The 17,893-nt window shown below is 41.6% G+C and overlaps 1 long non-coding RNA gene across 2 annotated transcripts in view; it reads right to left on the reverse strand.

The window, feature by feature from the left end:
- Nucleotides 1-1,562: 1,562 nt before the first annotated feature.
- The window catches only part of LOC309330810, a 33,095-nt gene continuing 16,764 nt past the window's right edge, over nucleotides 1,563-17,893 (reverse strand). Inside the window, exons 2-3 of one of the 2 annotated variants that reach the window (XR_014151598.1) lie at nucleotides 8,122-8,278; nucleotides 1,563-1,753 (exon numbers count right to left, since the gene is read on the reverse strand). This is a non-coding gene — a long non-coding RNA (uncharacterized lncRNA). Of the gene's footprint in view, nucleotides 1,754-8,109; nucleotides 8,279-17,893 lie in introns of both variants that reach the window. The other variant, XR_014151599.1, reaches the window with a different exon arrangement.

A 17,893-nucleotide genomic window follows, 5' to 3' on the forward strand; every position in this document is an offset into this window, starting at 1 on the left:
GCTCAGCAAACTGATGAAGTCAGAAACTCTGCCGTAAGCAAAGGGTTCTTCCCCCTCATCCTCTACTTAAATGCTTATGTCATGTGATTTAGATTTTGTTGTAAGCATCAACATACTCGGACCTCCATCCTAACTTGGAGGGAGGGAGGAACCGGCTTCAGTTCACATTTAAAGGTGAATCTGCTTTATCTGCACTTCCGGAAATGATATGTGAATCAAAATTCACACTCCTCTGAGTTTTGCAGCACAATTCTACAGCCAAGTCATCTGTGGTGAAGTGTGTATGAAAAGGCATATATTACTGGAAATAGCATACAATGCGGAATGTATTTGACAAAGCTATATAAAAATGGTGTATAATAGGAGAAATTTGGACAACAATGAAGACCTCCCCCAGGCCCATTGAGCCCTGCATTCTGTCCTTGCAGTGGCCAACCAGATGTCTATTTAGCACCCACTAGGGACACTGGTGGCGCTGTGGGTTAAACCACAGAGCCTAGGACTTGCCGATCAGAAGGTTGGCGGTTCAAATCCCCACGACGGTGTGAGCTCCCGTTGCTCGGTCCCTGCTCCTGTCAACCTAGCAGTTCGAAAGCACGCCAAAATGCAAGTAGATAAATAGGTACTGCTCCGGCGGGAAGGTAAACGGCGTTTCCGTGCACTGCTCTGGTTCGCCAGAAGCGGCTTAGTCATGCTGGCCACATGACCTGGAAGCTGTACGCCGGCTCCCTCGGCCAATAAAGCGAGATGAGCGCTGCAACCCCAAAGTCGGCCACGACTAGACCTAATGGTCAGGGGTCCCTTTACTTAGCAAGACATGGGTGCAAAAGTTCTCACTCATGTTCCTCAGCGGCTGGCATTCAGAGGTATACTGTCTTTAATACTGGAGACAGCACATGGACATTGTGATTACTAACCACTGAAAGCCTTATCCTCCATGAATGTCTAATATCTAATCCCCTTGTCCGCGATTCCACATAGTGTGGAAGCAAATGCAATCATTTAATTGCGCCCAGTGTGAAGAAGTGTTTCCTTTTGTCGCTTTGCACACTTCCACTCTTCGGCTTCAGAGGATGAACCTGGGTTCAGTTGTTATGACGGGGGAAGAAAAACTTCTGTCTTACCCTCTTTCCCCACACTTTGTATATATTTGTACATCTATATCATGTTCCTCTCATACTCACTTTTTGTTGCTCCACGTAATTTGTTGTACATGAGCCGAGGTGTTGGAGGGGGTGCCAAGCATTGGGCACATATTTACACATGTGGTGGCCATGTCCAGGAGTCCAAGTCTTTTAGAAGACAGTGTAATATTCCAGTTGGTTAATATTATTAAATACTCACACATACTCCACATAACTAGCACTTCTCAACCTCTTTATGGAAGATGAATCTATTTCATATAATAGAGAATTAATGGGATATGTACTCAATGCTGCTAGACCTACTACTGTGAAATTTTTGAGAGACATGACAGGTGCCACTGTAGACTACTGGCCTGCAGAGATGCGGGATATTGCACTGTTAGAAACATTGGTACACAAACTGAGAGTCACAAGAGGTCAAAGTAAAAATGATAACTTTATTTCAAACCAATATGATTTTGTAACCTATGTGAACACCCAGGAACATGATCATTCTCCACCTGTGGCTTTCAAATAGATTTGGCTGATTTGACATGTTTATCCTTGTCCTTTGTTTTATTGTCTTTGTGCCTCCTAGGTGGTTTTCTATCTTGGTGGGCCCAAGCGTTCTGTAAGAGAAGCAAAGAAACAAACTGATTAATCCAAGATGTCAAAACATTATTCGTCATTATACTTACCTGAATAGACCCGGTCTTCCATTTTTCTGTATTCTTTGTAACTTCACTCAGAGTTCTGTTCTATTATCTTATATTGATTGATTGTTTGTTTTATATTTGCTGTACAGCTAAAACTCAATAAAAATTGTTATAAAAAAAGCCTCAAATGTTGTAACTTGGTAAGGTGTTGGATGTGTTTGACAGGTAGTAGATACTAGATACTGGCAGTTTTTCAAGGTTATACTGAGTTTAACTGAGAAAGTTAATTCTGAAAAGATAATGATTCTAGAAGTGAGTTTCTATGATCTCCTTGGAAATGTGCAGATGGTACCTAAAGTTTGAATGCATTCTTCTGGCATGTGAATGAGCAATTAAAAATTAAGATTTATGAACTGGTATCCTGAAACCAGTTTCCAGAACCTCCTTTGTGTTGTTCTCCTGCATTCTCATTGTTTGAGTAAGGCCCAGACCACTCAACCATCACTTACTCTCTTTTGCCTTAGAAAACATCTGAGTCTGTGACTAGGGCTAAACCCACAACTTATTTACAGGAAGGCACTGTCTAATGCAGAGAGATGCTGAAGATGTATTGCTGGAAATGCTTCCCTGAGAAACATGTTGTGGGCATGTCCAGTGGTGCAGTCATTTTGGTCAGAGTTCATTATTCAAATATTTCTCTATTGGGAAACTCCTTAAAATCTGAGGATCATGAGAGTATAAGATTCTAGTCCTTATGACTAGATGAGAGAAGGACAGATGCTGGAAAAGGTGTAGGGAACACTGAATAAGATGTAAATTTTGATATGGAGCTTCAGTATCCTGAAAAATTCCCTGATCCTCCCCAAGACCAGCAATTCCAGAAAAATTGTGCAAAATGATGGCAAGTGTATAACAGATGCTCAACTGGAGAAAATATGCATTTGTACAATTTGCCTGATATACACAACTGAAGAATCTGTCTTTTGGGGGTGGGGGTGGAATATGGATTACCTGTGTGTATCCACACATCCATTCAAAGGTACACAGAGCCTGTGTACACCTATCATTACAAAAATTTAATGAGGCTCAAGTGCCCAGCCTAAGCACTCAACATTCAAACTGCACCTTTCCAGTCCATGTTTATTTCCAGATTTATGAGCCATATTTGTAAATTCTAGTTACATGATACATATTATGTTCATAGAAAAGAATGTATACACATGCCTGAGAGTAGGACCCAGTAATGCACACTTCTGAGTAGGTTCGCACTGTCAGTGCCAAACGAGAAGCAAGGCTGCTTGTGTGGTCTACAGAATGGTGTCTGAAATGCCTCCTGGAAACAACTGCTAAATATCAGGGCCGGCCCTAGCATTAGGCAGTGAAAGGCCATTGCTTCGGGTGGCAGATGCTAAGGGGGAATAGTGGCAGCCCTCTGAAACCTGAGCCTCATGGTCATGCCCAACTGTTGGAGGATAATAGTAATAATAATAATAATTTTTATTTATACCCCACCATCCCCAGCCAAGGCCGGGCTCAGAGTGGCTTACAAGCAATAATAAAAACAAGTTGAATGATTACAACTTAAAAACAAAATTAAAATACAACATTAAAATATTGAAACATTAAAATATTAAAATGTAGCCTCATCGCAGGAGGAGAAGGAAAGAAAGAGAGGGAGGGAATCAAATTGGCTCCAAGCCAAAGGCCAGGTGGAACAACTCTGTCTTACAGGCCCTGCGGAAAGAAATCAGATCCTGCAGGGCCCTGGTCTCATGAGGCAGAGATGTTGCGTCACATGACCTGTCCCCGCCTCCTGCAGTAACTACTCTGCTACCTTTATGTGCAGTAGAGCAGGTAACGTAAACCTTTTCAGACCCAGGAGACCCTTTTAATCCAAACATGTGTTGTTGGACCCATTTGTTAATATTTACTATATATTTGCATTGTGGCAATGCTCTTGTTCTGACCCACTTTGGATCAGGCCACAGCCCATTAGTAGGTCCCAACCCACTAGTTGAAGGCCAGTGTGGTAGAGGATATTATCCAAACACCAGTCAACCACCAATCTAGTTGGCTTGTGTATATGAAACAACACTGTATAGTCAGAGACCTCCTAACTAATGAACTAAAAAAAAAAAAAAAAAGGAAAAAAGGTAGAGAAATGATTTTAGCATCCGAGAAGGAGTGTGTCCCTGACTCTACGTAATCACTGGCTCTAATCAAGGGAAGTGTTGATTTAATAAACCTTTTGCCTCCACTTCTTTCTCCAATTATGTCTCTGTGTTTGATGACCAGTAGCCAGCTCTGCGTCACTTGATATTTAGGAAGAACTTTCAATCAAGCATTCATTCCTGGGCAGTGGCAAATAAATTTACCAAGCGAGTGATGCTCCATCTCCTCAACCTTATTATTATGATAAATATTGTCATCAATTATTCCAGCACGGACAGCCCTCAAGGAAATGGTCACAAGCAGAGAACTTGTGGGTGCATGGAATAACAATGATATTTACTGGGGGGAGGGTTTTTGAGTTGTGTGTTCATTGGCACCATTTTGCAATTAAGCTAATTCATATGCTTTTTGAATTAGGCAGTGACTTGGGGGGAATTAGCACAGCAATGGCAGCACATAGTGATGCTCTCATAAGCCAGTATTTTACATGACACAGGTCCAGGTTTAACATGTATGGAACATCAGTGGAAATATAAAGAGACTGAAGGTACATTCTTTCACCTTTGGTGGACGTGCCCAAGGATTAAGGCTTTCTGGGAGATGATTTATAATGAAATGAAAAAGGTATTTAAATATACCTTTTTGAAGAAACCAGAGGCCTTTCTCCTGGGCACGGTCGGCCAATTGGTGTCAAAGAAGGATAGAACTTTTTTTATGTATGCCACAACAGCAGCAAGAATACTCATCGCGAGGTACTGGAAGACATAAGATTTACCCACCCGGGAAGAATAGCAGATGAAGGTGATGGAATATATGGAACTGGCGGAAATGACTGGCAGAAACCGAGACCTAGGAGAAGAGTCGGTAGAAGAAGATTGGAAGAAATTTAAAGACTATCTACAGAAACACTGTAAAATTAAGGAATGTTAGAAGGATGTTGGAATGAAGTTATGTGGTTTTACTCCAAAGGAGTATGTAAAAATGGATTGTTAATAGGTGAGAATGTAAAGGTATAATATATTAAGATAAATTATTAAGATAAAAGCAAAAATGGAAAGGATTTGCTGAAATAATTAATTGAACTAGAATACAAAAAAGGGAGGTGCGAGGAGGTCAGGGAAACAAGTAAATGAAAGTTAAGATATGGAAAGGTTGATTTGTTTTTAATTGTTTTTTATCTTTTTGTGTTTTGTATTTTTCTCTTCTTTTTCTTTTCTTTTTTATTATTGTAACTTTTTTGAAATCTTAATAAATATTATTTTAAAAAAACAAAACATGTATGGAACATCAGGAGCAGCTGATCATGAACTGAAGCTCAAGTGGAACAGGAAGGTCTCTTACACTCCTTTCTGTCCAGGAGACAATGGCTAGTCTTGGTGGGCAGAGCCAATCTGTGGCCTAAAGGTACTTCACTAATCAGCTGTCTCCTGAAGTTCAGTTCTTCACCACGTGGGATAGTTGCACCCAGAAGTTTCAGACTGTTCAGTGAATGCCTGTACAGTGGTACCTTGGTTTGCAACCGTAATCCATTCCGGAGGTCGGATTGTAAACCAAAACAGGTTGTAACCCAAGGTGTGCTTTTGCCAATAGGGCCTCCCCCCAAAAAAATTGGTTGTAATCCAAAAAAAGGGGCACACACTTCTGGGTTTGACGTGGTTGTAATCCAAAATGGTTGTCATCCAAAGTGGTTGCAAACCAAGGTACCCTGTATAGCAATTAGTCATTTATTTGCCCACTTTCATAACACTGGAACATGGAGTCAACAAAAGGGACACTTCTCCATATTGAAATATCTCCCTGGATGTATCAGGATTCTTCCACTGAATTCTGTTCAGCTATGTGTGCACTTGGTTGCAGCTCTCTGTTCTTTCCATTCTGTCATGTCTTTTCTACACATCTGTGTTAGTGGTACATGTAGCAGTTATAGGAAATCTGTATACCTGAAGGAGCGTCTCCACCCCCATCGTTGAGCCCGGACACTGAGATCCAGCGCTGAGGCCCTTCTGCCGGTTCCCTCATTGCGAGAAGTGAGGTTACAGAGAACCAGACAGAGGGCCTTCTCGGAAGTGGCGCCCGCCCTGTGGAACGCCCTCCCTTCAGATGTGAAGGAAATAAGCAGCTATCTTCTTTTTTAAAGACATCTGAAGGCATTCCCTAAAAACTTAGGGAAGTTTTTAATATTTAATGCTGTGTTGTTTTTAACACTTGATCGGAAGCCGCCCAGAGGCGCTGGGGAAACTCAGCCAGATTATTATTATTATTATTAATCTGTGATGATTCTGTGGGAATGGTGCATCCAAAATACTACGCAAAGGGTTAATGCTGTAGCATAGAATCTTGTGATGTCACATACTGATGCAGGGGTGTGGGTTTTTTGCAGTTAGTTCAGTTATCAATTTTTGTGCGTGTTTTAACTGCGAGAGCAGTAAGTGTGCTGTACTATGCTGCTGCCTGCCTCAGAGCCAGTCTGTAAATATTAGCTAGTCTCAGACATAAATTCATGTAAATATGTTCCAGTAACATAAGTATCACCTACTTCTCTTGTACATTCAATCTACAAGAGCAAGTACAGCAAGTAAAAGCCATATGTTATTTTTAAACTTTAAAGGCAAGTGTTGCATGAGTGATTTTTCTAGGAGGGAAAGAAGACTATTTAAAAGGGTCAAATGATTTGGGGCAACTTCTGCACATCTCTGTAAAGTATAACCAGTGCCGGATTTACGTATAAGCTAAATAAGCTATAGCTTAGGGCCCCACTCTCTGGGCCCCCCCAAAAAAAATTTAAAGGAAAAAAACCCTGGATGTACATTTCCAAAATACAAGATAAAAAACAAATAAAACCTACATACAGCAACAGTGGCAAATGGCTTTAGATATCTATTAGGCCCATAAATTACCATATATAATATATTCAACACAAAAAACAGTGACAATTTGTTGTTGACAAAGGACAGCTGGACATATAAAGGGCCCCATTACCTTCAGTAGCTTAGGGCCTCATCAAACCTAAATCTGGCCCTGAGTATAACTACGACAGATTCTAGACTCCAATCCCCATTAACCCCAGCCAGCAGGGCCAGCAGTCAGAACTGACGGGAGCAGCAGTCCAGTAAAATTTGGAGGGTCACAATTTTCCTGTCCCTGCACTGAAGAAAGAGGACAGAGTCTGCAAGGCTATAGGACTGAGCAATCAAAACCATCCAAGGTTGAACCTTTATCACATCTTCAAAAGCAATATGGAACACTTGGTATTCATTCAATGGTTTGGTTTAACATATTTCTGTTAAAGCTAAATTGAGTCAATCAGTGACACAGAGGGCATGTCACAAGTCATGTAGGGATGGTGGCATATATTCGTTCATGTCTCTGAATAATAGCACATCACGAGCACCCTCTCTACCAAGCTTGGCTTGCCCAGTAGTTTCCTGACCATGGATGAGAGCCTCAGCATGACAGCTCTTGAGCCTCCAGCCTATCTGCAGGTGTATGTACTTATGGGGTGAGATACATGAGATACATTAACAGACTAACACTTGGAATCTCATAGCTCCATTGTAATGGCAGAACTGCACTGGAGCTTTGCTTACTAAACCTATGGGATGATCAATTGAAAGGTTTCAGATCTCAGGAACTCTTGACATAGATGCTGGTGACTGCCCAAACATCAGTTTTCCCAAAATGGAAAACTTTACCGTATTTATGACTTTTGCTTTGGTAAAAAAATATGTGAAGTTTAGCATTAGCTGTGGGGAGGGAACCACTCTCATAAATCATATGTTGTCAAAGGTTTGGAGGACCCTAAAAGAGGATGTTGGTGGGATTCCTCTTATATGCAACAGAAGACACAGGACTCCCTTTTCACAGTACAATGTGTAATTTGGTTTTCCTAATGATCTTAAATACTTCACCAAACTAGTCAACTTTTGTTCTCTTTCTTTCTTTCTTTCTTTCTTTCTTTCTTTCTTTCTTTCAATACACACACACACACACAGGGGTGGGAGACTTTAGGCCGAGTGTCAAATGTGGTCCTTGTTTCATTGAAATGCCAATTTATTGCAACCAAACTGCAGATGTTTTGATTAATAACATCCCCATGGACATTGAAAATGAATAAATAAAAGAATGATAGAATTTGAAAGAACCAAAGACCCTCTTACCTGTGGGCTTACCTGTGGGTTACGTGTGATCTACGTAATTGGCAAATTCCAATTCTCTTTAGAATACTTCTGGCTGTCAGTTTCAGCAGCCTAAAGAAAGCTGCTCTCTCTTTCAAAATAGTGGCATTGAAGTGATCACCAGCAAATGTGGATGTAAAGAATGAATGTCCTGTGTGTTATAAACCAGACAGATTACTTCCTTACCCTTTCGGTGTTCTGAAATATATGTTTGGACAGCTACTTGGGGAAAGTAACCAAACACAAAGGCAAACAGCTTTTGAAATATACGAAGCAGAGCCTTCAACATTTTACCTGGATCAAAGCCGTTCTCAAAAGGGAATTGGCGTGGCGAAGAACAAGCATTCCAGTGCGTCAGGCTGATCATCCCTGACAACTTATTAGGAAACACAAAGCAGGGAGGATGGAAACAGTTCATAAGACTGATATGTTTTGTTAGCTTACAAATAAAAAGGCTGTCTAGCAGCTGAAAGGGATGGGATCACAGGCAAAAGTGTAGTTTACTGAAGCAGGTGTCATCAGCCCGTTGACTCAATCAGAATCTGGGATGGTATGGCGGCCCCAAACTGATCAGGAGGAAGCAGCAGCAGCAGGTGGAGGTCTGGAAGGCTGGAACCCAAGGCTGGAGGAGGTGTCAGAGAAGGAGAAGCTCTCTACTCTGCCCCTCCAGTGGAGCATAGAGCCTCATTGGGGAGTTGGGAGGACTATGACCAGCCAGATGGAGGGGCTGAACAGGAGGCAGCTGCCATGAAGCTGGTGGCAAGGCACCAAACACAGCCTTGCCACCGAGAAACAGGTGCCACCTTCATAGCTGGGATCAGAACACATCCAGCCTGACTGTGCATGTGCACATGCAGCAGATTGGTAGGGTGAGAGAGCCCCATGACCTTGCTCACCTTGTCTTGTCTCGAAGAGCTTGGTGGGAGGGGTGTGTCAGCTGTTGGGTGACTTCATAAAATCGGTCCAGGTGTGACCCTTTTGCCTTGCTCTTGTACTTTGGAATCTTGACTTCTGGATCTTCTGCTTGCTGCTGCGCCCTGTTCAGTGGTACCTCTGGTTACGTACTTAATTCGTTCCAGAGGTCCATTCTTAACCTGAAACTGTTCTTAACCTGAAGCATCACTTTAACTAATGGTTCCAGTTACAGGTAGGTAGCCGTGTTGGTCTGCCATAGTCAAAACAAAATAAAAGAAAAAAAATTCCTTCCAGTAGCACCTTAAAGACCAACTAAGTTAGTTCTAGGTATGAGCTTTCGTGTGCATGCACACTTCTTCAGATACACTGAAACAGAAGTCACCAGACCCTTCTATATAGTGAGAAGGTGGGGAGGGGTATTACTCAGAAGGGTGGTGGGAATGGGTGATTGGCAGATAGCTGTGATGAGCCTGTTGACGACTCTTAACGACTGCAATAGGTCTTACAGGAAAAAGCAAGGGGTGAGAAGGTGAAAAATGGCTTTGTCATGTATAATGAGATAAGAATCCAATGTCTTTGTTAAGACCAGGTCTCTCCATGGTTTTAAGTTTTGTGATAAGTTGCAATTCAGCAGCTTCTCTTTCCAGTCTATTTCTGAAATTCCTTTGTAATAGAACAGCTACTTTGAGATCTTGTATAGAATGTCCTGGGAGATTGAAGTGTTCTCCTACTGGTTTCTCTGTCTTGTGATTCCTGATGTCGGATTTATGTCCGTTTATCCTTTGGCGTAAGGTTTGGCTTAGTTGGTCTTTAAGGTGCTACTGGAAGGAATTTTTTTCTTTTATTTTGTTTTAACTAATGGGGCCTCCTGCTGCTGCTGTGCTGCCGGAGCACGATTTCTGTTCTCATCCTGAAGCAAAGTTCTTAACCCGAGGTACTATTTCTGGGTTAGCAGAGTCTGTAACCTGAAGCGTATGTAACCTGAAGCGTATGTAACCCAAGGTACCACTGTACTTCAGGTTAAGAACTTAAATTCGTTCCAGAGGTCCGTTCTTAACCTGAAACTGTTCTTAACCTGAGGTACCACTTTAGCTAATGGGGCCTCCCACTGCTGCTGCGCTGCCGCCGCACAATTTCTGTTCTCATCCTGAAGCAAAGTTCTTAACCCGAGGTACTATTTCTGGGTTAGCGGAGTCTGTAACCTGAAGCATCTGTAACCTGAAGCGTCCGTAACCCGAGGCACCACTGTACTGCTGTTAGGCCAAATAAATATCTCCTCCTTACTCTTAAGGAAGATCTACTGTTGTGGTGTTTGGGGACAGGAGTCTGGCAGCAGGGAAAATAATAATGATTTGTTGACTAATCTGAGGGCCCTACTTTATAGGCAGGGATAACAGGGAAGAGCCTTGTGGTGCCTTAAAAGTAACTCATTTGTTAAGTCATAAATCTACATGGGTCAGAGCCCACTTCATCAGATATTTAGAGTTTAATCTTGAGTTCACATGGATGTAAAGCGGGGGAATGCAGAAGTTAGAGTTAGATAGCAATGAAATTTTTAAAAAGTATAGCCTGTTGACTATTCAGTTAGGGCTTAATAAGCACAGTGTCCCTTCACAACAGCTGTACACTGTAACCACACAGTAATGCCAAGTAAATCAGCACCTGTAATGGAACAAGTTTCTATTGTCTCTATTCACATCTAAATGAATGTAATTGAACTTATAGAGAGGGATGTCACTGGCATTCTGAAGGAGATTTACACTATCAGTTGCTGGGGATGACATTTTAATATAGATTATTATTATTATTATTATTATTATTATTAATAATAATAATAATAATACCCCACCCATCTGGCTGGGTTTCCCCAGCCACTCTGGGTGGCTTCCAACAAAATATTAAAAACACAATGAAACATCAGACATTAAAAACTTCCCTAAACAGGGCTGCCTTCAGACGTCTTCTGAAAGTCAGATAGTTGCTTATTGCCTTGACATCTGATGGGAGGGCGTTCCACAGGGGGGCGCCACTACCAAGAAGGCCCTCTGCCTGGTTCCCTGTAACCTCACTTCTCGCAGTGAGGGAACTGCCAGAAGGCCCTCGGAGCTGGATGAGTCCTGGATGTGGTATGCCTACCATACCTTAGAGTTACCCCCACATTTTGCCATAAGCAAAATTTCAAGGTGCTCAGGGACATCGTTCAATGTCTTTGAAGGGCAGCCAGAAGTTTTGATAAGATGATCAACATTTTCTGAGGTAGGAACTATGTGCATCCTTCCTTGGGACCCATAGAAAACTTCAGGGCAGGCTGTTAACTGATCAGTGCTGTGAATACTGTCTGCCTCTTGATGGTCCTGGACCTGCTTTTGCCGCTGGTGAGGAAATTCTCCATGCAAAATTGATAAGATCTGGGACTAAAATTGCCAGGGAGTTTCTTATTGAATCTCCCTTTATTCTCAGTCTGACTATTGGTCCATCTGCTCAGTATCATCCAGCCCTCCCTTAAATAAACGTTCTGGCTCTTTTGCCTAAACAATTGTCTTCAAACATGCTTGTTTTTCTGCTCAAGAGAACAGACTTGTAGCTTGTAGCTTTGACATGAAAAGGTTAAAACCAGGGTGTGTTTTTTTCAGCCTGAACTCACTGGAACTCAGTTCCGGCACCTCTCAGGTGGGTGCCATTGCCATTATAAGAGAACAAGGGAGGTGTTCCTGGTGATTTCTGAACCTCCTTCTCTAGAAAAATAGCACTGGTTAAAATGTTGTGAGAATACAGAGTTGGTGGAAGAAGATTGGAAGAAATTTAAAGATTATCTACAGAAATATTGTAAAATTAAGGAATGTTAGAAAGATGTTGGAATGAAGTTACATGGCTTTAGCAGAAATGTTATAAAGAATTAAGTATAATAGATTGTAATTGGATTAAAGGAAAAAATAATGTTAGAATTTGTTAAGTTAAATGATAGGACAGAAGTTTGAGGAAGATGGAAAGGATTTGCTGAAACAAATAATCGAAGTGGAATACAAAAAAGGGAGGTGTGAGGAGGTCGCTGAAACAAGCAAAAGAAAGTTAATAACATTGAAAGTATTGATTGTGTTTCTTTTTTCTTTCTTTTTTTTAACTGTTTTTGTTTTATTTTTGTTATGTATATGTAATATTTTTGTTTTTGGGTTGTATTGTATGGTTTTGTTATGTTTAATTCTTTTTCTTTTTTCTTTCTGTAACTTTCAAAACTTTAATAAATATTATTTTTTTAAAAAAGAGAATACAATGTTTATAGAAAAGGGATATTATTGGTTTTTTTGTATACAGAGCAAAGCTAACTTAGGGAAACAGTTCATTACTATAAGATGTGCTGATAGCTTGTGATTCAGAAGGTTTATATGCCAGAGGCCGCCAACTATTCAAGGCCAGTAGGCACATTTGGAATTTTGAGAATGTGCCGTAGCCACAAAAGTACTGCTGTGATGTGTGTGGCATAATGCAAAATATCTGGCATGGGGTATGTGACTGAACAAAAACTGGTGGTTGTGGAGTGTGGCAAAATGGGTGCCACAGCATTTAAAAGAGCAGAAAAGGAGAAAGGGACACAAATAGGTTTGGGTGTTCATATTGTTTCAGAAATTTGATTCTGCTTTAAATGCAGACTGAATCATAATTCTCCCCTATCCCTTTCTGGCAAACATAATATTCGGTCTAGGGATGGGTGAGCTGTCCCAGATAGAGATTTCTGATACGAATGAGGAAATAATTCTGCTACTTTCAAAGTCCTGTCAGGGAAAGAATAAAAAGGGTATAAATAAGTTGTTGTTGTTGTTTCAGATTCTGAGTCTACCAGCTGGCCAATCTCCAAATCCCAATTTCCTCTCTCATCCACCAAAGTGCGGGGTGTGAAATACAGAGCAGTCAAATACAACATTCCTAGAGTAGACATAAAGAGGAATGCTTGTCCCAACCAGTAAGTAAACTTCCTGTTTCCTCCTAGACTGGGACAAGACTTCCTCTACATGTGACCAGAGGTGGGCGTGACCTTACCTGTGCAGGTAGCAAAAGCACAGGGCTGGCCGCCATCTCTCTCTCTTTTCCCTTCTCCACCTTGCCTTCAACAAGTGAGCAGCAGTGACTGCTAACCCGCAGTCACTGAGACTAACTCCCATATGGGGTAGTTCCACACATGTATATATATTGTAACTTAAGTCTGCCTTCTGGGAGCCATTTGTGAACAGAATGTGTGAGTAAACTTCTTTTATACTTTTTATACAAGACTGTGACATGTCTATTCTTTTTAAGAGGGAATAAAGGGGAATTACCAGGAATCTTATTTTAGAGGCTTAAACAAGCCTGGCAACAAGCTATCTGCCATGCAAGCTTAAAAGGGGAATGTTACTCTGCTAAGTTATAGAACTTGCTAACACAAGTTAGGAAGGATATTATTAAACAATATAGCCACTCCTGCTCCTTGAATATTTCCACACAAAGAACTTCAAAAAGAAATCCACTTCTCTTCCCTTCCACTGTCTTCCCTGGCTGCTGCTATTGCTTCAGCAGCAGCAGTGACACAAGAGTGAGGTCTCACCCGCCAAACCTGAGTTCTAGCATCGTACCATGCAGCAAAAAGGAGCAATGTGAGGCTAGATTATCATGATGCAATTGGGGGAATTACACCAGGGTCTACAGTATGTCTGCAAGGGACTCTCTTGTCTCTGCTCACTTGCTGTGATTTTCCCACTGTATGCCTTGTTTTATACAATAAAATAATAAAGTTGAATTCAATAAGCTTTTTTAAAAATGCCTTTTGTAGGGAAGGGGATCCATTTTCAGAGGAGCTACACTAGGGCCCCAATTTCCTTAATCTGATCTTTGGCAATGCAGCTTTCTCAGTGGTTGTTAAAATTGTACTAGCCACTTGAAGACTGTGAGGGATGTCAGTGGGGGCTTCAGAGCAGGCTGGGTAAGTCTGAGAGGGTGGGCTGGGCATGATGGGAGCAGGAGGGAGTGGAATTCTTCTCTAGCTCAGATTTTAATCCAAGTCAGATAATATATATATATTTTTAGTGGCGGAGGACAACATGCTTATATTCTATTTGAGGGACCCCCCAAATTCAAAACTCCAGGAATTGAAGTAGGAATTTTGGTGATTGTTTGATTGCATATTTTGGTGATTGTTTGGTTGTATATTTTAATTACAGAATTTGCATTTGAGCATTTTAATAAGATTAATCTGTTGTGGTCTTAGTTGTGCATTTTAATTGTGGATTTTACATCCAAATGTGTGTGTTACTGGTTTTTATACTTGCCATCTACGTAAAAGCCTGTTTTGACATTAAGTGGTATATACATTAATCAATAACAATAACTCCAACAACATCGCAAAATTTCTATTTGGGCATTTCTGCTGCATGCTGCACAGAAATGGAACATTTAATGCTAGGCTTTCAATAGTGACAATGTGCTGGCAATAGGAAATTGTAGTTATTAACTGAGCACAGGAACATGGACAGCTTTAAGGCTAAGCCCTTTCACCTTTTTTGTCTTGCTAAGAAGTCATGCTTTCTGGTAACATATGAGCATGCCAGGGGAGGAAACAAGAGTGAATAATACTTTCTATTAAAATATGGCAGTGTAATATGATAAAACACATTGAGTCATTATTCAAGGCAAAACCCTCAGAAAAATAGCTCTCTCCATTTGTTTTCAGTGCTAAACAATTGAATCCATCCTGAATCAGGTACTTAAAGTCAGCGCTGCTATAAATCAATGAAGAAGAGAATTAAGTTTCAATTGACTTTCCTGACCTTGAACATCAAACAGGAACTACTTGAAAAATGGAGGCATTTGGCAATCTAAAATTCAAATGTACTGCAATCAATAGATGTTTTTTTTTTCCCAGGCAAAAGGATGTTTGGAGCCCTTTGGTTGCCTAACCGTATTAGTCTTTGAAAGCTGGGTTGTGGGTTTTTGTTTTGTTTTTTATCAAGGGAGTTGGACCAGCTGCTCAGTTGCAACTCTGTGAGTAGCAAGAGACAATATTTGCCTGGGAATGAGCAACACACGTACGCACGCACACATTCAAGTTTCTAAAAGCAAAGCTGTTCTTTTGCTATTTCTGGTGCTTGCTCATCAATATAAAGGGGAACAGGGAGAACAAAGCTTGGAACTAGTTGGCTTCGTAAATACAGGTGTGGTAGCAATAGCGGAAGTCAATGGAATAGATGTCACAGGCCAGAGGTGACCAAATTTTTTTGACCAGTGAGCACATTCGTAATTTTAAGAGGTGGCTGGGGGTGCCAGTCACAAAATAGCTGCTAATGGGAGGCAGTTGACATAACACAAAGTGGCTGCCATGGGGAGACAGTAAAGTGTAGTGTCAGGGTAGGACCTGGGAGACCAGGGTTCAAATCGCCACATGGCCATGAAGCTCACTGGGTGGCCTGGGTCAGGCACTGCCTCACAGGGTTTTTTTTAGAAATTTAAATGGTTAGGAGGAGAACTGTGCATGCCACTTTGAGCTCCTTGAAGGAACACAACAACAACAACAACAAAACTACACATGATTAGATAGCCACCCCTTGCAACCTATTGAGAAGTCAGACAAGGTAATTATTATTATTATTATTATTATTATTATTATTATTATTATTATTATTTACACCCCGCCCATCTGGCTGAGTTTCCCCAGCCATTCTGGGTGGCTTCCAGTCAAGTGTTAAAAACAATACAGCATTAAATATTAAAAACTTCCCTAAACAGGGCTGCCTTCAGATGTCTTTTAAAGAGAAGATAGCTGCTTATTTCCTTCACATCTGAAGGGAGGGCGTTCCACAGGGCGGGCGCCACTACTGAGAAGACCCTCTGTCTGGTTCCCTGTAACCTCACTTCTCACAATGAGGGAACCGCCAGAAGGCCCTCGGCGCTGGATCTCAGTGTCCGCGCTGAACGATGGGGGTGGGGACGCTCCTTCAGGTATACAGGGCCGAGGCCGTTTAGGGCTTTAAAGGTCAGCACCAACACTTTGAATTGTGCTCGGAAATGTACTGCAAGCCAATGCAGATCTCTCAGAACCGGTGTTATGTAGTCCCGGTGGCCACTCCCAGTCACTAAAAAAGTCTACTCTAAAAAGTAGAATTTAAGGGATTATACCCGACTGCTTCCCCGGAAGCACTTAAAACATGTCTTGCTATGAAACCTCAGCTGCTAGAACCAAGCAAGTACCTAGCAAAACCTCCACTGATTTGCAAATGATAACCATTTTTTCATAGTTCTGAGTGCTCGACAGCTACAGCTTGCCAGCAGAACATGCAAGCCCATAGCTCCTTTGACTGGAGAGGCTTACATTAAACTGTGCCACTAGAACCAAGCAGAATGTCTCAACAGCTTTTCAAATTTTAATAAATTTTGATAGCTTGACCTTCTGGAGAGCTTCCCCTTGCAAGCAGATCACGCAAACCCATACCTGTTTCAGTAGGAGATAGTTAAACTTTAGCTTTTATTAGTTTATATCACTGACAGTCTGGCCTTCCTCCATGGAGCTCAAGGCCCATACAAAGTAAGGGTTGTATCCAACTAAATTCTACTCGGCATGGAAACCTACCCCAAAATTCCTACTCAGCTCCTAATGGGTGGCTGCATGTGAACCCAAAATGTTTCATAGAAGGAAGGAAGGCTTAAATGTGCATCTGCCCTCCTCCACAGCATCTAGAAGAGAAAACCTGGGGAAAGACTGCAGCTCAGTGGAACAGCATCTGCCTTGCATGCAAAAGGTCCCAGATTCAACCCCTGGCATCTCTTCAGAAAGACTTCTTTTCTGAAGTGCTGGAAAGCCACTGCCAGACATTATAGATGACACTGAGCTAGATGAACTAATGGTCTGGTTCAGTATCAGGTGGTTTCTTGTGTTCCTGCACTTAGGGGCAGGGTTATAGCTCAGTGGCAGAGCAGCTTCATGTAGTTACTATTGGCAAAATCTATTTGGTGTTTCGCAACTTTCTGACTAGTTGCAGGACCTTAGCCAGACCTAGCAGAGTAAACGCAGAATCCACAGAATCAATTGGCGACTTGGCTGCAGACAGGATAGATGAAGAAGGAACCAGGAACATGTAGTTAGGTGTTTATTATATGCAGTGGACTATTTACAGGAACAGAACATGGATCTTTAGCTAGCTCTCTCATACACGACTCACAACTCGTACACTGACACACAGAACTCTGAACCTCTGAACTAACACATTCCAGTTAGTAGGCCATTAATTATCACTCCCTTGAGAGAGCTTGACCAATCAAGGAGCTGCCTCCATGCTTCTGTTATCACCAGGCAGACTTACTCCTTCACATGACCTTTTGGTTGTCTGACAAACCTTAATTGCCTCTGTGTGAGTAGCTGCACGTACACAGTTTCCCAACAGTTACAATCTTTGGCATCCCCAGTTAGGGCTGAGCAGGTTCCCTGTCTGACACCTTGGAGATCCTCTGCTAGTCAGTGCAGACAGCATTGAGCTAGATGGACTATTAGTCCAACTCAGTATCAGGCAGCTTCTGGTGTCTCTACAATCCCAATCAATCACTGGGAGAATAGCAGCCAAACCAATTCATCAGTTCACCAGTGCAACTCTGATTATTATTCTTTTTCAAAATGTGAGCCTCATGAATGAAATATTGAAATATTGACCCATATCTTTTTGGGTCAGGATATGGTGGTGGACCAGGAACTCTGGGGACAGGAAAGAAACCTCATGTAGATATTATATATTTTCTTAATGGCTTGCATTGCAATAAAATAGTGGTAGACCATTGTAGTTGTTCCTCTCTGTAGCTCCTCTCTGTCGGATCTGCTTGACATAATTTTCTACTTCCA

This window comes from Podarcis erhardii (genome assembly GCF_964252035.2).
Source record: "Podarcis erhardii genome assembly, chromosome: 15".
NCBI classification, from domain to species: Eukaryota; Metazoa; Chordata; class Lepidosauria; order Squamata; family Lacertidae; genus Podarcis; species Podarcis erhardii.